The sequence below is a fragment of the Peromyscus californicus genome, unplaced genomic scaffold, assembly GCF_007827085.1.
Source record: "Peromyscus californicus insignis strain IS unplaced genomic scaffold, ASM782708v3 Scaffold_9__1_contigs__length_137607984, whole genome shotgun sequence".
Lineage (NCBI taxonomy): Eukaryota > Metazoa > Chordata > Mammalia > Rodentia > Cricetidae > Peromyscus > Peromyscus californicus.
In genome coordinates, this window is record NW_026294617.1 from 46,791,892 (window position 1) to 46,799,957 (window position 8,066).

Below are 8,066 nucleotides of genomic sequence, written 5' to 3' on the forward strand. Positions count from 1 at the left end.
CTGGACCAGAGGCTAAATTTCCCACCAGGGACTAGCAGGATGCCTGTCAGGGAGGTTCCTCAGGTCTTCTGAGGTCTTAAGGTCTTACTGGCCCTCCAGAGGGAAATCCCTGCAGTCAGATAAAGAGGTTCCTCAGAAAAGAAACAAAGCTGTTTAATCACACCCGCACAAATGGAAAGCAAAGAACCGAACACAGAAAGTGTTTCGAAGAAGGGAATTGGCTTTGGTTTTCACGTCTGTCCCCTGTGGTTTCACTTTTCATTTCTGTGGCATCTGGGTGAGGAGACATTGCCTGAATAGTTCCTGCTGATGGCCTTCGAACAAGAATCCCTGGAAACCACTAAGGAGTCGAGGCTGAAGGAACCCAGAAGAAGAGGTCATCTTACAGCTGGCCTTCAAGCTGTCGGGAGGTCTCCCAGATTCCTTGCTCTATGGCTGGCTAAACTCCCTTGTATTCTAAGCTTGGGATTCCCACTTGCTTGTAGAAACCGCTGCTTAAAAGGTCCAAGGACATTTCAAGCCCATTCCCACTGTCTTTTCCTCTACAACTTCTCACCGTCCATTTCTTCCAGCTGAACAAGTAGCATCTCCTTTCATCCAGGTATCCAAGCCTGAAACCCGGGGCTTTTGTTGGACACATTCATTGTCTTTTATCAGCTCACATGCAGTCATCACCAGGCCCTTCTGTTGCTGCTTCTAAATGAGTCCCATACACTTCTGGGCAGGCTGAGGACTAATGCCTTCTGGGTATTGTCAGTTCTCACCAGGGCTGCTATAAAACCTTCCCAAAGTGCCAGTCTTCGCATGAGTCACCCCTTGTCCACCCTTGACACTGTCCCTTGTCTTTCCAAAAGGAAAACGCAAATACTTCCCCTTCCACTCCGGCAGTGGCTGTGGTAACTGGGGCAGCTACAGAGCAGGATGGCATGGCAGAGGCTGGTTCAGGCTTCACACCTAACTTGGCATTCCAGCCCTGCTACTGTCTTTGGAAACAGGATAGAAACCTATGTAAGCCTTCATTTTCTCTCCAAAGAAGAACCCCCCAAAAGTGTGGGGAACAGATAGATATAGATATAGATATAGATGATATAGATATAGATATAGATTGCTGAAGATATTTTACTGATGATTCTCAATTAGCCCATTCAGACAGGCCACCTCTTCATAGCTGTATTGTATTCCATTTGAGAGACAGTGTTTTATTTAACTCGTTTCTTGTTAACATCCATTTCTACAAACATCCCAGAGATGAAATTCCCAGAGCAAAGAACACACACCAGTCGTTTGACTGTATTGCTGAGTTTTCTTCCAGAGGACCTTTACAGTTTAGAACCTTACCGACCAACAATTGTGTGAGAAGCAGAGTCAACCTGAGCTTGGATGTGCAGTACATTACCCTGAACAGCATTTTTATCTACTTAGGAAGCCCCTCATGGGCCCACGGGTGCTCCACCTCCCCCCCTCCCCGGAGTCTCCTTTGCTAAGCCCCAGCCTTAGGCCAGGGAGATGTGGATATTGGGATCTTTTCTGTCTCCCTCTGTGTATGTTCAGATGTGGGGAGGACTTTACAAGCCCCACCAACTCCCTGTTAGAGTCCTCAGTTGTCCTCTTCTGTGACTTTCCCCAACAAGGATTCCAGCATTGAGTTACTGAAGCCCTGGCCTCCCCTTTACACTCACCACCAGCATCAGACTTCCCCTGGCAATCTGGCAGGAAGTGGGTTCACCTGAAGAATAACTCAGGTAATTTAGACTCTGACCAACCACCTCTAGTTGGTCCTCACAGGCAAGGAACCACTCTCAGCTTCTAGTCTGCTCCTGGCCAGCTTCCAGAGGCGAGCCCTGAGATCCTCAGTGACAATATTGTCTGGTTTTGTCATTGTGAGAGATGATTCACTGACTTGTTCCACCCCAACGGACGTCTGCAATCTAAGTTTCGTGATAAGCAGCTCTCCTTTGTACTGGCTGGCTTTGTGTGTCAACTTAACCCAAGATAGAGTCATCAGAGGAAGGAACCTCAACTGCGGAAATGCCTCCATGAGATCCAGCTGTAAGGCATCTTCTCATTTAGTGATTAATGAGGAGGGCCCAGCCCATGGTGGGTGATGCCATTCCTGGGCTGCTGGTCCTGGGTTCTATAAGAAGGTTGGCTGAGCAAGGCATGAGAAGCAAGCCAATAAGCAGCACTCCTCCATGGCCTCTGCATCAGCTCCTGCCTCTGGGATCCTGTCCTGCTTGAATTCCTGTCCTGACTTCCTTTGATGATGAACAGCAATGCTGAATTGTAAGCCTAATAAACCCTTTCCTCCCCAACTGGCTTTTTAGTCACGGTATTTTGTCACAGCAATAGAAACTCTAAGACAGTGTCAGCTTTGATCCTTGATTTTCAGAACATTCTCCTGAGATTTCTTGACAGGGAGAGTGGGGCCTCAGTGACACTGTGCCAGACCTGTAAATCCGATGTCTGAACATCACTCAGCAATTTGATGATGGGCAAAATGAGCTCCACTGGACAAAAGAAATAGCAGTGGAAAATATGCATGACGTTTAGCTGGAGAGAGGGCTTGTCAGGTAATCGCTCTTGCCGTGGACCCTAGTTCAGTTCCCACGTTGGGAAGCCCAAGACCACCTGTAATTCCTGCTGGTGGAGGAGCTGATTCCATTGCCTCCGGTCTCTGTGGACATTGGATTCACGTGTGCACACCCATACACATACACAGAACTTTTAAACAATAAAAATAGACATGTTTTCTTAAAATGTGCATGATGTATTTACAGGGTAGATACTTATCTTTTCTAGTAGATTAAAAGCTAATACCTAAAGCCTGTCTCATCCCAACAGAATCTTGACATGAAGTCCTTCAGACAAACGATAGCTGCATATGGAATTGTATACAATTAGAATCCTGAAACAGAGCTGAAGGACCAAAAAGACTTTATTGTTGGAGACTGGCATACTGTATTTGAAGCAATGTAACAAATTCAATGTTTCTCTTATATCCAAAGAGAAGGATTCCTTGATGACTGTACCAAAATGGCTGCACATAAGAACAAGCACATATTAGCTTGGTGCCCAGGATCTGGAGCCAAACTCCCTCAGATTGAATCTTTGCCCCCACGCACACCCTTTCTCTGTGCTGTCTGAACCCTTGGACAACTCTCCTAAAGCTTCTTTTGCCTTGCCTGTCACAGGTGTTCAATGAGTAAGAGAGTGTGATTAATAAATCCCTAGAGGGTTTGTTTCATGTGGAACTTCTTAGAATTGTGCCTGACCTGTAATATGAGTTTAATAAATGTTAGTTCTCATTAATGTCTGTACTCACCACTGTTTCTAGGGTTCCTCGGTGTATCCCTGGTAAGAAACCACTGGCCAAACAAGTCCTCTGGTCAGCCCTGGGGCACAGCAAGGAAGCAGAAGGAGCAGACTGGAAAGTTCAGCTGCTTCCAGATGTAGACTGGTACCCCACGAAATTAGAGTGAATCTATTCCAATGGCCCTTCCCATTATACTCCTTGGGTACACATTTGAAAGAACTATCTCCCCTCCTCCACTATCCTTTCCCCCAAGGCCATCTGCCCCCCTTGTTCCTGGATCTCAGGCCTCCTGACCAGATACCACTCCTTCCAGCTGAGCGTCCAAGAATCAAAGGTCTCCTGACTTAGGTGTGCCCAGCCTTTCTATTCAGGTCTTGTAGCCAAGCCCCTGCCCAGGCAGCTCAGTGGATTTGTTAGCTTGCCAAAGCTCACGTGACTCCCTGGCAGATAAGTACATGTTTGAATTCTGGAAGCCTAATAATGGCCCATGCTAGCGAAGATACTACTTGGGAGCACCAAGAATCTTCCCAAGACCTCACAGATCTGCTTTTCTAATCATCTGAACTAACCAGCCAGTTAAAAACAAAAAGCCCATATATTCCCATACTCTTTGTCTGGAGAAAAACTGTGATTGCTCAGTAGCTGGCTATAATTCTTACTTAGGGATGCATCAGCTACTACAGGATATTTTGACTAACTCTTCATCACGTATGTGTAAATACATGCCAATCCCATTTGAGAGACTGAAACATACAAAACATACTAACAGCTGGATCTCGTGTTCATGTGATAGGACATAAACTAGATCTATGTCCTATATATTTACTTGATGAGATCAAGGCTTTGGTCCAGGGCAATGGTGCAGTGGGTAAGAGATTTTGTTCTGCACACATGGACCCGAGTTGTAATCCATAGCACCCAGATGAAAAGCCAAATATGGTTGTATATGCCTGTAACCCAAGCTTTGAGGGGTGGAGACAAGAGCTTGCTGCCAGCCGGCCTAACTAAAAATGGAGAGCTCCTGCTTTAGGGACAGATTCTGTTTCAAGGCAATAAGGTGGAGAGTAATAGAGGAAGGCACTGGAAAGGCCGTCTGGCCTTGGCACAGGTCCCCAGGGGTACGTACACTCACGAGCACACTCTCATGTGCATACACCAAGATTAAGACAGTCAAACCAAAACAAAACAAAGAATAGCAGTGCAGTAGGAAAGCAATGGGTGAGGCGGTCTACAGCGCAGCCAGTGAGCACAGACTACCAAAATTCAGACATCCTCATCTCCCAGGCAACTATGTGAATCAACGCACCAAGCCTACTCCTCCATCTGGAAAACAGGGTTAATAATAATATGTCTCCTGGAGCTGTTTTAAGAAATGAAAGACATGTGTGCAGCATACTTAGAACAGTGCTCTGTACATTACTGATGCTTCTAATCTTTAGCTATTGTTTTACTTATTATTATTCACAAGTTAGGTCCACCCGCCCCATCTGCTGGTGCATTGAACTCAAATTGGCCACAAGAAGTTAACACTAAATGGCTTTAATCTTTAAGATACAAACTCATTTTATTCTTAATCAAGAAGGTAAGTTACAGGGTAGTCAATGTTTTCAATACAATCTGTCCTTTCAATAACAAAAGGAAAGAAAGGATTTTCCAATATGTTACTTTGCTCAAATAAATGTTCAGAACAGGGCTCCCTCCTTTTGGGATGACTCTAACTTGTATCAAGTTGACATAAAACCAGCCAGCACAGTCAGTAACTGAATTTTGACAAAGGAGAAAGATAAGACTTGAGGGAGAAGCTGATGTTTCCCCTCATTTCCCCCCTTTAAAAAAAATCAGAGCCGGGCGGTGGTGGCGCACGCCTTTAATCCCAGCACTCGGGAGGCAGAGGCAGGTGGATCTCTGTGAGTTGGAGGCTAGACTGGTCTACAGAGCGAGATCCAGGAAAGGCGCAAAGCTACACAGAGAAACCCTGTCTTGAAAAAAACCAAAAAAAAAACCAAACAAACAAAAAAATCAGAAAGGCAGCTTAACAGCCTTGCTCTTCAGGATTAAATTGCATCCTTTTATGCAACAATTCAGTCAACAAGCACTTCCTGATGCTTGCACAGCATGTGCTAGGCCATGCAAGGATGAGGTACGGCAGAGAAGAGCAGGCATGCTCCAATTCTCCTAGGACAGACATCTTGTTAAGAAAAAATAAAGTAAGTCTGAAAGTATTTTTAATAAATTGTAAAAGAATTGCATAATGCTGTGGCAAAAAAAATAAATAGACTGAAGGCCGGTGATCGAGCTTAGTGGGAAAGTACTTGTCTGGCTTGTGGACCACTGTGGGTTTATTCTCTAGTAGCACACACACACACAAATGACTACACACATACACACATACCACACACATACACACACACACCACACACATACACACACACACACACACACACAAGAACACCACAACCATACCAGACATACATACACCCAAACACCACAACCACACCACACATACATACACACACAGATTACTGAGAGGGTGCTACAATACCCCCCTAAAATTGCATTGAAGCTGGAAAGTGGAGAAGCAGGTGGTAGATACTGCCCCAGGCACCCATGGCAAGCCTGTAAGACGGGTGGGAAGAGTTTAGCAATCTCTAGAAACCATCTGAAGAGCAGGGTCTGCTGATGGGGGTCGGTGCTCTGAGTTCCAGACGGCCGATGAGGAAGCATGGTTCCCATGGCCACCAAAAGGACTTGGGATTCCAGACAAGGGCCACTGAGAGCTCCCAAAGTGAGCAAGAGTGTTTAGGCAGGAGTTGCTTTCAAAGATCCCTCCAGTTTCTAGAAGGCATTTACAGGCAGGGGAAATCTAAGCAGGAGGCACACACAATTATCCAGGCCAGACAGGATGGATATGAGAGAAGTGAGTGGATTCGGAAGATCTCTCAGAGAACAGGCTGACGGACTGGATGCAGGTTAAGCAGGAAAGCAAGGAATTGAGAATGACTCCTGCATTCTTATTGATTATTTTTATTAAAAATTTCTTACGTGTACATAATATATTCACTCCGTGCCCTCTCTGATCTCCTTCCCATCCTTGTCGACACTCCTCACCCCTCAGTTCCTTTCCCAGATTCATGTGTTTCGGGTTTGTGACTAATTTAATTACACCAGGGACTTCTGTGTAACAACTGGATTGGCGCTATGTATTGGAGCCTGATGGTGACCACACATGCGTGCACGTGCATGCGCACACACATACACACACGCACACACACACATTTCTGACCTGGGACACAGGTATTTTTATCATTTGCTTACATGAGGAAGGCTAGAGCGGTAGGTTCCAAGATGAAAAAGTAATTATGATAATAACCAATGGGGACACCTATGAAACGCTGTCCTGGGGGACCCCTACGCACAGTGAGCATGTCACTGTTCGCCCTCTTCCTGCCTTGCCTGAAACACATCCATCACTTCACAATGCTACTGAGGCAAAACACAAATAACTTAGTGTGGAATTCCAAGTGCTCCCTGGTTTGGGGCCCACTGTGATCCCCCAGACAAATCTAATTCCTATGCACAGTCACCCCTCCTTCCATATCAGTAATGTCAGCTTTTCGGCCCCATAATTTGACTTGCCTTGAGTATCCTTTTCTTCACTCACACCCTTAGACTTTTAAACACATTTCTTTCTCTGTAAGGTCTTTCCTTCCCCACCCACCTGCTGAACTTGGTATAACTCAGTGTGACAGGAATACCTCCTCTCAGAAGCCTGCTTCCCTGTTTTTCTTCTTTCTTTCCTCCATCCCAGCTTCCGTCCCTGGCTCCAGGCAGAGTGGGATATGCTTTCTAATTGAGGTAGGGGAGTATTGATTTGGAGTAAGTACTGTTGTCAAGGTTTAGAGTCTGACCACATCAGTCAGTAGGTTTTTAAGGGCAGGACTCTTCCTCAGTCTCCATGTCTTAGGATTCAGGTGCGTGGTGTCTTCAGCAAGACAGTCTTACCAGCAAGAGCAGTGCCAATAGCATGCCACATTTGGGGGAGATCCGTTGAATCCCACTATCCAACCACTCAAAAAGCCCATACCTGTGACTGGACTTTTTATTTGTCAGCCAATGATGGCTGGGGGAGGTGCTATCGGCCCCCTCCCCAGCCCACCCCGCTATGAGTCATTCCATTCACCCCACCCTTTTACATATGTGGATATTTCAGGAAGTTTCTACTGTAGTAGATAGAAAACTTCAGCGTTTAAAGAATGGATGCTAAGCCTGATGTGAAGGCCAGCGCAGCAATGGCATTCAGAGGAAGTACAGACAGGAAGGACAGACTGAGGTGAATGTAAGTTGACAGTGTTGGTCAATTTGAGCAGTGATTGATAGTTATGGCATCTGACTGGGCTGTGTCTAAGGAAACTCAGCAGGGCTTGCTGAAGTGCAGCTCTGGGAAAAGGAAGGGAGAGACTCCTCACTCTAGCTGGCCCCATGAGGACAGGCTCACTTTCTGGATCAAACACCAGAGGGAACCAAAAGCAGGCCTCAAGGAAGAAGTCTGAGGAGAACAAGAGTGTTTCACGAAAGAGAGTAAATGTGTTCCCACTTTCTTTTGGTGGCTGGGCAGGTTTGAACAGCAACTCCTAAGCATGGGGCCAATTCACCAGGAAAAGCATTACCTAGTTATTTTCACAAAACACCCTGAAGGTCTCATTCTTCAAAGCCAATGGTTTAGAAACCCCAGAAGGCTTGATGGACTGGTGAG